Raw genomic sequence first — 14,675 nt, forward strand, 5'->3', positions numbered from 1 at the left:
AGACAGAAGTCACACACACATATTAACACACGATCTTTTCGAGGAAATCCGTTAAAAATCTGTTTAAAGTAAGAGATCAAAATTAAATTTGAACAACAAAATTTTAAAATTCAACAGCTCTGATAAAATATTGTAGCACACAATTTTTGAAAAAAATATTAAAATCCCATTTTTGCTCTTAAAAATTAACTAAACGATGTGATCGGGAATTATTAAAAGTATGTTCGTATTTTATGGACTATAACGAAATAAAATTGGTATTTGGGAATCCCAGCATTTTTTGGTGTATCACTATTCTTCTTAAACGATAATCTTAATAATAGAGATATCGCCTTAATTATAGAGATTTCGGACAATAAGCTATTGAAATACATATATGAGCAAATATCAAAATTTTTTAATTTCTTTGAAATTGAACTAAATTGTTAATAACTTTGATAAGAATAAAATGTCAAATAATTTTTTTACAGGATTATATACACAAAACTTCCAGTTTAAAAATTGCAAAATTGTAAAACTCTAGGTCAATATATCTCGAAACGTAATCGGTTTTGGAAGTTTACAAAATTAAACAAGTAGGAAAGTATAGTCGGGCATGGCCGACCATACCTACACCATGAGTATATTTTAAACATTTTTATTTTTCACAAAGAAACTTTTATGTTGAATTTTACCTTAATTCCAAAGTATTAAGCAATTTATTGATAAAAACTAATTTTCTAAATGAGGCTTTATATAGGAGTATATGTCAAACATGGGCCGGTCCTCATTAAATTTGGGAAAAGGATATGTTTTTAAATAATAGTTAATTATGTTGAGTTTCATTGCGATACAAATGGTTACAAGTCAATTTTAGACGTTTAAGACATTTTTTGAAGGGGGGTTTGTATGGGGGCTAGGGTCAAATAAGGGCCGATCATTACGAAAATCTGCAGTGTCATTTATACTTATATAAAACTTATTTGTGCCAATTTTTAGAGAGATAATAGTCAAAGATACTATTATCGTAATTATGGCATAAAAAGCCCAAATCGGGAGGTACGGTTGTATGGGGGCTAGGTGAAATAATGGACCGATTTCAACCATTTTCAATAGGCTTCGTCCTTGTGCCAAAAAAAAAGGCTTGGTCTTCATCAAATTATCTTGAAAATTGCGGCCTGTACCTTGCGCACAAGGTTTACATGGACAGCCAGCCAGCAAGCCAGCCAGCAAGCCAGCCGGACAGACGGACGGACGGACATGTCTTAATCGACTCAAAATGTCGATCTGAGTCGATCGGTATACTTAAAGGTGGGTGTAGGACCAATATTTTTGTGTGTTACAAACATCAGCACAAACGTATAATACCCTCCCCACTATAGTAGTGTAGGGTATAAAAAATCGTGTGTCACTAACAATTTTTTTCACCTTCTTTTTATGTTTTTGTCCATAGCTTTAAACTTTTGGACACTATTCGCTGTTGTACTAACTAAAGACACTTAGGAGATAAATTCTTTACAAGCTTATCCGTGTGACATCACTTTACGTACTAGAACTTGGATGTTGAAATTTGTCACCAGGTTTTTTCCAATTTTGAATTTTTTACAGTTTTTTTGACCGGGTTCGGACGCCTCTTAATAAAATACAAAAATTGGGACAACAATGGTTAGCTGATGTAATTATGTATGTGCCCTGAATAGGAGATGGGTACGACAGCTACAAAAGTTGGAAAACTTGAATGCAAAAATTTTATGAACTTTTAAAAAATTTTGTAAAATTTAATTTTTTTTATTTTTGCGGTTTTATATATCAAATATCGATTTATACAAACATTCAATGAATAGACATGAAGATAATGACAAACACAATGGTTTGGGATCATAAATGTATTTAAAATGTCCTTGTAAGCTACAAAGACCTCACTTTTATCTAAACACATTTTGTGAAGGCACATCACGGATGATGCTCAAAATTCGTCAAAATTATCACCATTTGCAAGTTTCCTTTTAATGTACTTTATTGTAAAACTGTGGCGCATCAAAAAAGTAAAATAATTATAGGTTTTGTGGGCCAAAATGTACCTAGCATCAAAAAGTATCACTCTATAAATATTTAATTCCTTGAAACTATAATTTTTTAATTGCATTCCCTTATAAATCAAGCTCGTAGAATTCAGATAATAACAGTTTTTTTTCTTAAATTTCACTAGTTCGCGATTTTTCAAAAACTATAAGCAACAAGTTAAAAAAATACTGAAATGAAATTTCTTGCTGTGTATTTTTAAAATTTTTGAAATTAAATTTTATACGCTGAATTTAAATTATTTTTACAATTATGTGCAATTTTTTTCAAATATAACATATATAAATACTATTTTTAAGAATTTTTTTAAATATTTAGGTGAAAACCGCTATAACTTTTGCGCCCCTCGATCAAAATGATTAACGCGAACGGATTCATCACGTGTTAGGGTCTGTTTATATTCACACAAAATATTTAGAATGTGCCATCAAAAAGTTTTTTTGATTTTTTTTAACTCTAAAATTAAAGAACTTTGATAACACTATGTGACAAAAATAAATACCTGGGAAGTGATACTATTTATCTGAAAAGTGGATCCGAGTAGAATAATATTCTATGAGCAATTATAATTGCTCATATAATATTATTTTGAAGCAGAGATTCTAAGCTTTATTTGATATTAATATCAAAACCAAAATTTTTATATAAATTTGGAATTCCATTTTTTGAAATCGTATGTCCTTTAAACTTTAAGGTCCTTTTACAGGAGCATAAGAGCTGATTATGAAAACCAAATTACACAGAGTACACATAGATTCCTGTACACATAGATTTTTTCATGACTGTTGCACGGTGTTACATATGTTTTGTTAATATAATTGAGACAGTAAAGTAATTCTTCAGTAAATCTCGAATCTACATAGGATGTCTACGATCTGGAAAGTTTTCTTAAAGCTAGTTTAAACGAAAATAATTTCCGTAGAACAAATGTCGACTCCATAGCGCTTTTACAAAACCAGTTTCGAACAATAAGCTATAGGATTACAAGCTATTATGCATGTTTGATTTATTAATTGTTTAAAAAGATTTCATATGAAATCAAATAATTCAAAAGGTTTAAGAAAAATATTGTATTAAACAGTAAAATTAATAAAGAGGCAGATATCCAGTTTCGGTTATTAACGGGCTAAGATAAAAACTCAAATAATTATTTGCGAATAAACGATTAAAACCAACTCCCGAATAATGAAATACTTACATATAGAAAAATAGCAAACTTCTTAAAAGAATGACTGTTAGAATTACAAATACTTGGATCCCGGAGATATCCAGAAAATTGTTTTCAACAAACAGACAGACGGACATCGATATATATAAGGATTCAACATACAGATGTGCAAAGCTCAATCGTCTTTAATACATTTTAGAAAATCTTTAAGAAAATCTGCATGTAATTTATGGACATTAAATAAGGGAATAAAGTAGTAAAAAATTAGGTCAATATCTCTCACAAATATGCGATACCTAACATTGTCATCCCATAAACTATGAAGGTCAAACTCAAACTATGCAATATCGGGAATTTTTCTTGAAACCATAGTGAAATATTATTTAGTTTTCAACCGATTTTAATGAAACTCTTTTCAGATCTTCGTTTCGTTGGCCTGTGTAATTTTTAGGCATTTCTATGAAAAATACTCTATCGATTAATATTATTTATACAAAATGAATATTTTCATTCTAGCGAATTTTCGAAATAAACAATTTTTTTCTGCTCTCCTCGATATAGAAACATTTTGATAAACAATATTTTTTTTTTATAAAATTGTTTAATGGAAAACTTGGTTATAGAAAATGTAGCTATTGGAAAAGTGTTGATACTAATAATTCAAGAATAAAATTGACACTAATTTTCTTTTGCTTTGAAATTCACATGCCAATTAAATATAATTTCAACATTGACTTAGGAATCTACGAACTGTTATTAAAGTTAATAATGGTTTACAAAACAATTTTGCAGGACAAATGCGTAATAGTTTATGGACAGCGACGTGTTGTTTTATAAGTTTGCAAGACAGTAAGTACCAAATAAATTTTTAAGGAATGTTCCAAATTTGATCATTAAAGATTCCGGAGAATTTAAAACAAATTCACACATATTAACCAAAAGCTTGCAAAACTATTTTCTAAAATTCTTAAATGACTCTTTTAATAAATAATAAAACGATTAATTTATTTAATAGTAATTTCTAAAAAAAATCCAATATTTAGTAAAGGGCACAATAAAGAATAAATAAGATCAACAACACATGGCAGAATCTTAATATAAACGTGAGGAAGAGCAGCAAGCACCAGCTGTAGCAGTAGCAGAAGCAAGATCGGCGAAACGCTTTTTTGAAGCACACAGAGAATAAGTAAAAAAAATAAAGAACCTCAACGCAATACAATTTTTTTATTTATTTCTTATTTTTATTTAAATTTTTTTCTGTTTCTTTTAATATTCACTCACTCATACACACAAACAGAAAGTAAATGATTAAAACAATTTTTACTTTTTTATTTTCAAAACAATTTTTTGTTTATTTCATCTTAAACATCATCAATTTAAAATATTTTAATTGAAATTAAACTTTTATTTATTTGTACTCGCACCAGATATTTGTATATTTATATTTTTCATACACTTTTTTTCTTAATACATAATTAATATTTCATAAATTACTTTTTATTATTATTAATTATAATTATTTTAGATTTTTAGTTTTGTTTTCTTTCTTTGAGCACTCAAGTGATTATTGTTTAAAACCACAATGTTTAATTAATAGACAGACGAACGACGTCAAGTTAAATAGAACAAAATGCAAAATTTGCAAATGAAAATTTCGTTTCGTTTTGTTTTTTAATAAAAATTTCTTTAATTTTAATAACACGGTTGGATAGCGCACCGTATTAAATTATTTTCTATGTTTTATTTTTACTTAGTAAGTGAAATAATAAATTGAAATGTTTATTCAGTATTTTTTACTTAGTATTTTTTTTTTTTTTTTATACGTAGAACGACCGAAAGGAAAATTTAAAACCACTAAACACGGCGAACTCCAATTTACAAATGAAATTTGTTTCACATGCCGAGAGAGCTCCAACTTTGAAAATGTGTGAAATAATGAAAAAAAAAAATAATAAAACTAAAACAAAAACGTATGAGATAGAATATAAAATTTTTTTCTCCCCTTCTCTCACTGGAGTTTTGTTTTGATTTCATTTTATTTTGCGTGTGTTCGTGTGTTTTGTTGTATTTTTGTTTATATTACGGTGGGGGTATTATTATTATTATTATGTATTTTCATTTTCTCCATTATTCTGACATTTTGCACTCAGCTGTTTTGGGATCTGTCATCTGAGCGCCACAAAAAAAAGGGGAGCAACAGATAAGCAGAGAAAGCATGCATATGACACTACGTCAGAGTTGTTACAGTAGAAAATAGTGTTGCCAGTTGAAATTTTGTTAATGAAACAGTTGATTTTTGTTTCTAATTTAAAAATAGGAAATTGCAACATATTTTTATTTCCGGAAAAACTTAATATCAGATTAACAAATATCGATTATATATAAATAATTTTATAGCACTCCATCTCCGTTTATCGTTTAACCGGTAGATATGCTGCCGGTTAAAATAATTGTAAGAAAACCAAACACTGAGATAATGGGGGTAAAAAATATCTGCTATAAAATGAGGAAATATGCAAACAATTTTTTTTTTTAATTTAATTGTTATTTATAAACTTTTATTTTTGAAAATAATTCGGTATCTCTGCAACTATTGGAGATATCGTAACGAAATTTCTCGAGGTTAGAGCAGAGGTTTAAAATAGAACTACTCCTTGAGAAGATTTATAAAAATCAAAACGCTTACATGTGTGAGTTATCTCGTTTACTTCAAGAAATATTTTGGTTTAATTTTTTTTCTTTTTAAAATTTCCCGAACTTTTTATACCCACCATCAAAAAAGATAGTCAGTCAGTTTCTTGACTCCTAAAATTAAATTCTGAATTATAGTGGTACCGAATTCTTTGTACTTTTGAACTAAATAAAAGAGGATCAGTTCATGATTGACCCTAACCCCCATATAAGGTCCCCTGCAGAAATTACTTTAACGCTCATTACCAGCTTAAAAATAACTGTATTATGACGAAACTCGCCATAAACAAGTTCTGTACGACCCCAAACATCTCTAATAAATTTTGTGGTGATCGGTCCATAATTGACCCTACCCCCATATAAGGTCCCCATCAGAAAATTGTTTTATCTCTTATTACTGGTATAAAAAACCGAGTTCCGCGATGAAATTCGAGGATCGGTCTATAATTGGCTTTATCCTCTATATAAGGACCTCATCAGAAAATTACTTTAACGCTCATTACTGGCTTAAATACAGCGATGAAATTCGACATGAATACGATTTGTATAAGCCAAAATCGTTCTACAAATTAAACGATGCTCCGTTCATAATTGATTCTACCCGCTCATATAAGGATACCCCCTATGAAGATCAGTCCATTATTAACCCAAACTCCGTATAAGGTCCCTTTAAGAAAATGACTTTAACGCTCATTACTGGCTTAAAAATACTAGTAGATCTATGAAATTTGACATAAATAAGGAACTGAAATCTTCCTGCCGACTTTACTGAGAATTGGTCTATATATAACCCTACTCCCTATATAAGGTCCCCTTCAGAAAATTTTTACAACTCTCGTTAGTTACTTACATAAAACTATGAAATAAGATACAAATACAGCGATGAAGTTCGAAACAAATAACTGATGTATAAACAGATGAGAATAGGAGCATAATTGACCCTACCACGAATATATGTAACTCCTCTTACAAAAAAACAACACACACATATAAAAATTGAACAAAAATGCTTTGTTTTTAAAAATTGATATTTTTTAATTCGATAGTTAAACCCTCATTAATGGACCTCCGTGATATACATATGTCCCTGATGTTCTTATTAAAATCCATATATGGTAATGATTTGATGGTGGGTATTTAAGATTCGGCGGGTCTACGAAGGATCGAAAATTGTTTTAAAACATAGGGTCTGTTCAATAACTAAAAGTTGTTACTACACAGAGAAAACAGATTCATTGTGACAACCGAATTTGTTTCCAATCGAATTCAGTCGGTTCTCACAACTATGCCATAATTCGATTGTAATTACTGTAAAATTCGTTTACTATTACTGAATATATGGTGTACACAGGTAGGTAGGTAGGTAGGTTGATAGGAGGATGTATACTACATCAAATCCGAAGAAATACACCTAGGCCACTATCGGGCCTGTTGTGCGCTCCAATTCAAGAAAAAAAAAAAAAAAAAAAAAAAAAAAAAAAAAAAATTGTTCACTGAATGTATTATTTTTCCATGTTCAGAAACTCAGTTTCCTGGACGTAATTCCTAAGAATCTTCCAATCGGTGTTGGTTAAGAATGTTATTTCTGGAATAACATCACTTCCAAGATACTTGGATCTAACTTCGACGAATGCCTGACAATGGCAAAGAAAGTGCTCCAGAGTTTCACTGTCCTCTCCACATGCTCTACATTCGTCTGAATTCGCACGTCCAATTTTGTATAGATGTGCTCGTAATCCTGTGTGTCCACTGAGAATACGTACCATCATACTAACCTCAGACTTGCTCATTTTGAGAAGATTTCTCGTCTTGCTCTCATCAGGGTCACCCCATAGAATCTTTGTGGTTCTACCCACCGTTTCATTATTCCAAGAGGCCTTATGGGATTCTCTCATCCATATTTTTAATTCAGCTTTTGTTGCGTCGAATGGTTTTGCGTTTGTCAGGTTAACTACATCGAGCTCCCTTCCCTTTAAAGCTATTACATTCGCCCTTTCGTTGCCGGCTACTCCCGAGTGGCCTGGTACCCATATGATGTGAACCTTACCTCTGGGAGAGTATTCAGTTAAAGCTTTCTTACAATCCAATACGGTCTTAGATTTAATTCTATCACCTGATATCGCACAAATTGCCTTCTGGCTGTCGGTAAATATATTAAGCCCTGTGGGCGCCATATTTATTCTAATCCAATTTACACATTCCGTTATTGCTCGTACTTCTGCCTGGAAGCTTGTGTTATGATTAGGTAAACGGTGGTATATTTCTGTTTCTGGGTCTTCAATATAGAACCCCAGACCCACTTTGTCCCCTAATTTAGAGCCATCCGTGTAGCAACGGATTCCTACTGGTATTTGCTCTAATGTTCCGCTTGACCAAGACATTCTATCTGGGATTAGCGTTTCAAAGTTTCCGACATATTCAGTGTCTGGTATGCGATCAGGCACGTCCGATGAATGTGTATAACCTTCCAATGTGTCCAGTATACATTGATGACGTGTCCTATAACCGTTTTTGGCCAGTTCGCCTAAAGTAAAGAGCCGTTCGGCTGTAAGCGCCGCCTCATATCTTATATATGTTTCAATGGGTGGAATATCTAGCAACGTTTCCAGAGCCTTGGTTGAAGTAGTACACATGGCACCACTTATACCCAAGCAGCATGTACGCTGAACTCCCTGTAGTAGTTTGATATTACACTTTTTGTCCAAAGCAGTCCACCAGATTATTGAAGCATAAGCTAGAATTGGTCTAATTACACTTTTATAAAGCCAATTTGTCATAGTAGGACTAAGACCCCATTTCATGCCTATGGTTCTCCTACATATCGCCCAGCACCGATGTGCCTTGTTGATCCTATCCTCTATGTGGTGTCTCCATTTTAATTTCCGGTCAAGTATTACACCTAAGTACTTAACTTTGTCTGTCACCGGTATCTTCTTGCCCAAGAAGCAAGGTTCAGTATATGTAGAAATTTTTGTCTTTCTTGTGAAAAGACAGATTTCCGTCTTCGCCGGGTTAACATTGAGGCCTCTCGGTTGAGCCCAGCTCAAGGCCGTATTCAGAGCCTCCTCAGCTCTTCTACACAAGTAATTTGGATCCTTTCCCTTTAAAAGTATTACGACATCGTCTGCATAGCAGACAGGTCTAAGTCCTTTCTCGGTTAGGGTCCTTAGGAGGCTATTAATCGTGGTGACCCAGAGTAAAGGTGACAAAATGCCACCCTGTGGTATACCGCGAAATACCTTTTTCCTGATAGTTATATCGTACATCTCGCAGCTTATCCATCTGTTCCTTAGCATGTAGTTGATCCAGTTACGGAGCACCCGGTCAACATAAAACTGGTCTAGGGATTGGATAAGGGTATCAGTGTGCACGTTATTGAAAGCGCCTTCGATGTCAATGCATACTGCCAGTGTATACAGTTTGCTATCGAAAGATTCACTTATGTAGTGGACAACTTCATTTAAAGCGGTCTCCACCGATCGTCCCTTTACATAAGCATGCTGCTTATATTTAAGGTCATTGTATGGTATGCTGCTTTTAACCATGCTATCGACTATCCGTTCCAAGGTTTTAAGTAGGAAGGACGTAAGACTTATCGGTCGATAGGACTTAGGTGTCGCATAGCTAGGTTTCCCTGGTTTGGGTATAAATATTACCCTTGCATCCTGCCATTTAACTGGGGTATATGCCAATTTTAAGCATGCAGTGAATATCTGTGACAGATGTACGGAAACCAGTCCCGCCTCCATCTGCAAAAGTGCCGGGAAAATTCCATCCGGCCCTGCAGCTTTATAGGGAGCAAAGCTCTTGATTGCCCCTTTAACCATGTCAGTTGTAATAACTATTTCCGTGTTACCCTCCCCTTCCTCCAATATCGGTTCATCTATGTTATTCGATATACCGGGTGGGAAATGAGAATCCATTAGGAGTTTCATTGTCTCCTCCATATCCTCAAGCCTCCTGCCCGTGTCATCGATCATAGATTCCGGTTGGACATGAGTTTTGGATAGGAATTTTTTTATCTTCGATACCTCATTTACGCTATCTACCTGTTCACAGAAAAGTTTCCAGGAGTCTCGTTTGGCTCTTCGAACGATTTTCTTATATTCACCAAGTTTATTACGATACTCATCCCAGTATACTGCGGTCTTTTTACGCCGTGCCCGGTTAAATAGTTTGCGAAGAGTCTTCCCAAGGTTCCGGATCTCCCCAGTTACCCAGGGTTTTTCCTGGGCAGATCTCCGCTCTCGCAGAGGGCAGCTGTCCTCGAACGATTCAACCAGGGCACTTGTGAACGTTTCCACTTTGGCATCTATATCCTCTTTATTTCGACATTGAAAAGTGTCCTGACCTAAACGGTTCTTTAGTAAGGCCCCGAACATTGTCCAATTAGTTTTAGACTTATTCCGAAACTTTATCGGCTTTGGTGGTGTACACAACTATTTTAAATTATTATTCGGTAATCTGGATTGAAATTATCGGTATACGCAACTGAAATATTATTTATTGAAAACCAATTTGTGGATTATGTGTATTTTAAAATAAATTTTATTTTGCTTAAAACATTTACAATAAAATATGAATATGTATGTATGTATGTAAATACAAACTTATAAATATAAACCAGCAACATTTCCCTTCTTGTTTTGAGATTTTGATGGTATGTACTTGGGATTTTGCTCTTCATACTGTCCAACATTTCCAAAGCTACCTTTCCACGCTTTTCCGCTGCTGTAAAATGATTAAAAATCATTGAAAATAACCACAATAGATTTTAAGATATATAATGGACTAAACATTACCTTTTTTTATCAGCATTAAGTTATCTTCAAATGTAATTAGATTTTTTTTAAATTTATAAATTCGTTTTATTTTATTTATTTTTGTTAACGTCAACTATAATTATCAAATAATCGGTTGTGAACACCGAATTTGGTTCCTTTAACCGCAATAGTTTTTTAAATAATTTTCCCAATTGATAATTGGTTGCAATGATCAATATTTTTTACTTTCTACTGATTTTCGGTTACAGCGACTAATATTTGACGTTCTAAAGTTTTAGTCCTAAATAAAATTCGGCTGCATTTACTGAATTAACAAAAGAATTTAATAACCGATACAATACAGTTCAAATTATTGATTTGGAAATTGTTAAAACCACAATTCGATTATTATTATGGTTTTTTAATACTGAGTATAGAAAATCGGTTAATTATACAGTTTTTCAATAAAAGCGATACAATTTTAATTAATTTAAATAAATATTTATCATGGTAACCGATTTCCAATCGATCTGTTTTCTGTGTGTAATTTTCACAAACATATTTCAAATTTGTATTGAAATACAAATTCTGATAAAATTCTCAATATAACAAACCAGTTAATTTTTGATTCCGATGGGATAAAATTAGACTCACCAAAGACAATTTTCCTTTCAGAGGCATTAAGTTCTTATTCCGGATCATATAAAATTTGTAAATAGTTCCGAAAAAAAAGTTTTTCTTTCAAAAAATATATGAACTTTTTCGGAAAAAACTTAATGAGTATTTAATCTAGCTAATGTATTATACATATAACATTAATGTTTTTGAATACGATTTGTAGCCAATTGTCTATAGCGTATGTCTAATAAGGAATACGTTATTGGTTCCTACCCTAGTCGATATTAGAAGTTTTTTTTAAAAAATTATAGTTTTTTCACAAATGTAAAAATCTATATTCCAAACAGCACGATAAAATAACATGTTAATGGACCATTGAGTGAGAGAATAGACTAATAAAACCAAAAATAACTTTAAAGCCGGTTTTTAATATGGGAAAGTCGGGTAAGCACATTTGTAACCAGTTTTTTTTTTTTTTTTTTTTGTCATCTTATACCAAAAATAAGTAGTTATTATTCACCTAATCAGTATGTACTTACACATTGATCAAGTATTACTTTCCGACTTACCAAATAAGTAAAGATTTTGCTGTGTTGTTACAACTTTGAATGCGTCTAACTTTTTTTAAGGCCAAGAAAATTTTAAAGATAAAAAATTAATTCTAAATATGTACCCCTTGAATCAAAAAAGATATTCCACACATGTAAGCGTATACCTTACGTAAATTCAGCTCATTCGGATGAAAAATGGATTTTAAGACGATTTTTTTAAAATATGACTAACAATCAATCAACCACATGACTATGTTAGTACAAACAAACAATTTATTATATGTCTCATACAACACACTAAAAGTTGTTTTCGGACCAGAAATTCCCTAAGAAATATTTGTAATATTTTTCCTGCGATAAGCTCAAAATTACGGAATTTTGGAGACCAATTTCGAAAAGAATGCAGAAAATTATTTTTATTTTTTGCATACTGTACAGAGATCAGTACAATATCGTTTGAGAAGTATTCCAACAAAAAAGTGATCCACGAAACAACCTAATGTGGAACAAAGATTTTTGCAAATTTTTCCACATTTCATACAAACAAAATATTCCAAATTTTGGTATCATATGAAAGGTCTTCGAACATCTTCGTCTTCGGAAATTTTCGAAAAAATTTTACGTAGAATTTTTTAATGTAAATAATTAAAATTATTACATATTAAAAATCACACAATTCCATGGAAATGGTTTTTTCCGTTTTTCAAAATTGCTTCCAGTTAATATATTATATTAATTTCTCAAGACTGTTTTTTCAATCCGATCTTGTGTTAGCAATTTAATATATCATTATAAGCGTAAATATAAAATTATTGTTCGTGCACACAAAAGAAAAATCGAGAAATCCTTAATTGAATTAATCCAGATCGGTTTCAAAGGTACAGAAAGAACGGTTTTACTATTATCAAGTACAAAATACCAAAATTAAGTACGGATCAGCCAATTCCGAATATCTTATTTTTAGCGCGATTTTAAGATCAAAGTGTTATAAGTACATAGTTGTTTTAATATATTTTTTCTTGATATAATCTCGAATCCCTACTTAAAAACTTATTTTTATTTTAATTATCTTTAATTTCAACATATCTAAAAACGAATAATACCTTAATAGACTATATTTTGTTGTTCGATATATACTTTAGACTCTGGCAGCACTTTTATTTCCGATAAATACTCACAAACATATAATCACGTTTATTTAAAAACGATCGATTTGTCGTGAATGACACACAAACATTCAACTTTTAATTTCTTTTCCACTTATAAAACATTTAACTTTCTTTCAACTATATTATAATAATTTTACACAACTAAACATTATCAAGTGCCGATTAAGTAATATTAATACACATATGTACATATACATATGTATGAAAGTTTTCAATTAACTAAAATTGAAGCGCCCTTTCAACTTAACACCAATAAAATCCGCAAAGAACTAAATCTAATTTTATAAATTGTCATTGCAGTTGTAGTTGTGAAATTGAGTGATAAATTGAGAACGAAGTTTAGCAACTTCCAAACTCTCGCAAACCGACAGGGAACATGCGCCCTTTTTGCGACATAAACAAAAGCAACAATGTGTTTTTCTAAAATTTGCAAGGATTGCATTAAAATTCGTAAGTTTTTGTTGTTTGTTTTTCTTTTTCTGTTAAGCAATTTTATTGTTTTTATTTTTAGTTTTTGTTTTGTTTTCTAGACAAATACCTTTAAGGGCAGGAAAACAGAAATAGAAAGTGAAACTATGCACATCCTTTAAAGTATCCTTGAGACTTCTTTTTATATATTTTGTTGTTGTTTTTCTTTGTTTTTATACAATTAGTAAGCTCGGAAGTTCTCATTTCCGTTTGCACCAAATTTCATCAAATGAAAAAAATAAAATAAAAAACTCAAGTGAAAATGCAAATGTAAATACAAACGAGCACGAGTATGAAAATGAAAATGTTTTTGTGTGTCAGAGTTGTCCTTAATTTACATAAATGTATTTGGTTGGCTGATTTTAACGCAACAGCAACAACAATTCCAACAACATGAACATGCAGCACATGATGTTTTAAAAACACGTGCAGTGTTTTTTTTTGCGATTTCACTTTCACTTCACATTCTATCCCTCTCGCGCTGTTTTCCTTTCAAAGTTGTTATTTATTGCAAAAAAAAAATAAATGAAAGCGAAAAAAGAAAAACTTAAAACAATCCATGACCTATCTTAACCGGAATTTTAGTTAGTAAATGAAAAGTCGGCTATAAATAACTTGATTTTAATAAATGTACTTTATTTTAAACTTATTTAAGATGTTGCCCCTAAACTAAACGTTATTCCTTTTAAGGATTCTTAATTAACCGCTTTACTATTTGCCAACACAGTTTTTAATTGCGTCTGAGACAATTATTAACACTTGTTTGCCTAATATGGATTTTATAGACCCATGTCTAAGAAGTTTCGTTTATTTTAGGTCAACCAAAAGACGTCAAAGAGGTCGATAAAATTCATGGAATCATATGTATACGAATTAACTATAATCCAAAGGAATTTTTACACTGATTTGTGAACCTTGACCATTCCACACAAAGTAACAGTGAAAATACATAAGTCGGGGACTATGAAAGTAGTAAGATCAGTTTCCATGATTTCGAGACTTTTACAAATTGGACCAGTCTAATATATTTATGTACTTATTTAGAGGAAGTAATTTTAAAATAATCTATACAAATGCCAACATTTTGTGATGTGAGGATAAAATGACGAACAAAATGTTCTTTTGACGACCTCTTCATATACATATGTATTATAGAAGTTTATGACGTCATTGTTATTGAGGACAT

General features: G+C 31.5%; 1 protein-coding gene across 18 annotated transcripts in view; it reads right to left on the minus strand.

Moving 5' to 3' along the window:
- LOC119616084 (transient receptor potential cation channel trpm) overlaps nucleotides 1-14,675 on the minus strand; it is a 236,896-nt gene that overhangs the window by 219,983 nt on the left and 2,238 nt on the right. For 12 of the 18 annotated variants that reach the window (XM_037972302.1, XM_037972294.1, XM_037972322.1 and 9 more), the window contains exon 1: nucleotides 4,511-5,059. The exons of 1 other annotated variant lie outside the window; for it this stretch is intronic. The gene's annotated coding sequence lies outside the window, so the exon portion shown is untranslated. Of the gene's footprint in view, nucleotides 1-4,433; nucleotides 4,451-4,510; nucleotides 5,061-14,675 lie in introns of those variants that run through there. 5 more of the 18 variants (XM_037972258.1, XM_037972249.1, XM_037972268.1 and 2 more) reach the window with 5 other exon arrangements.

The sequence above is a fragment of the Lucilia sericata genome, unplaced genomic scaffold, assembly GCF_015586225.1.
Source record: "Lucilia sericata isolate MDLA Ls3-8-SP2 unplaced genomic scaffold, ASM1558622v1 Contig000002F_arrow, whole genome shotgun sequence".
Taxonomy (NCBI): domain Eukaryota; kingdom Metazoa; phylum Arthropoda; class Insecta; order Diptera; family Calliphoridae; genus Lucilia; species Lucilia sericata.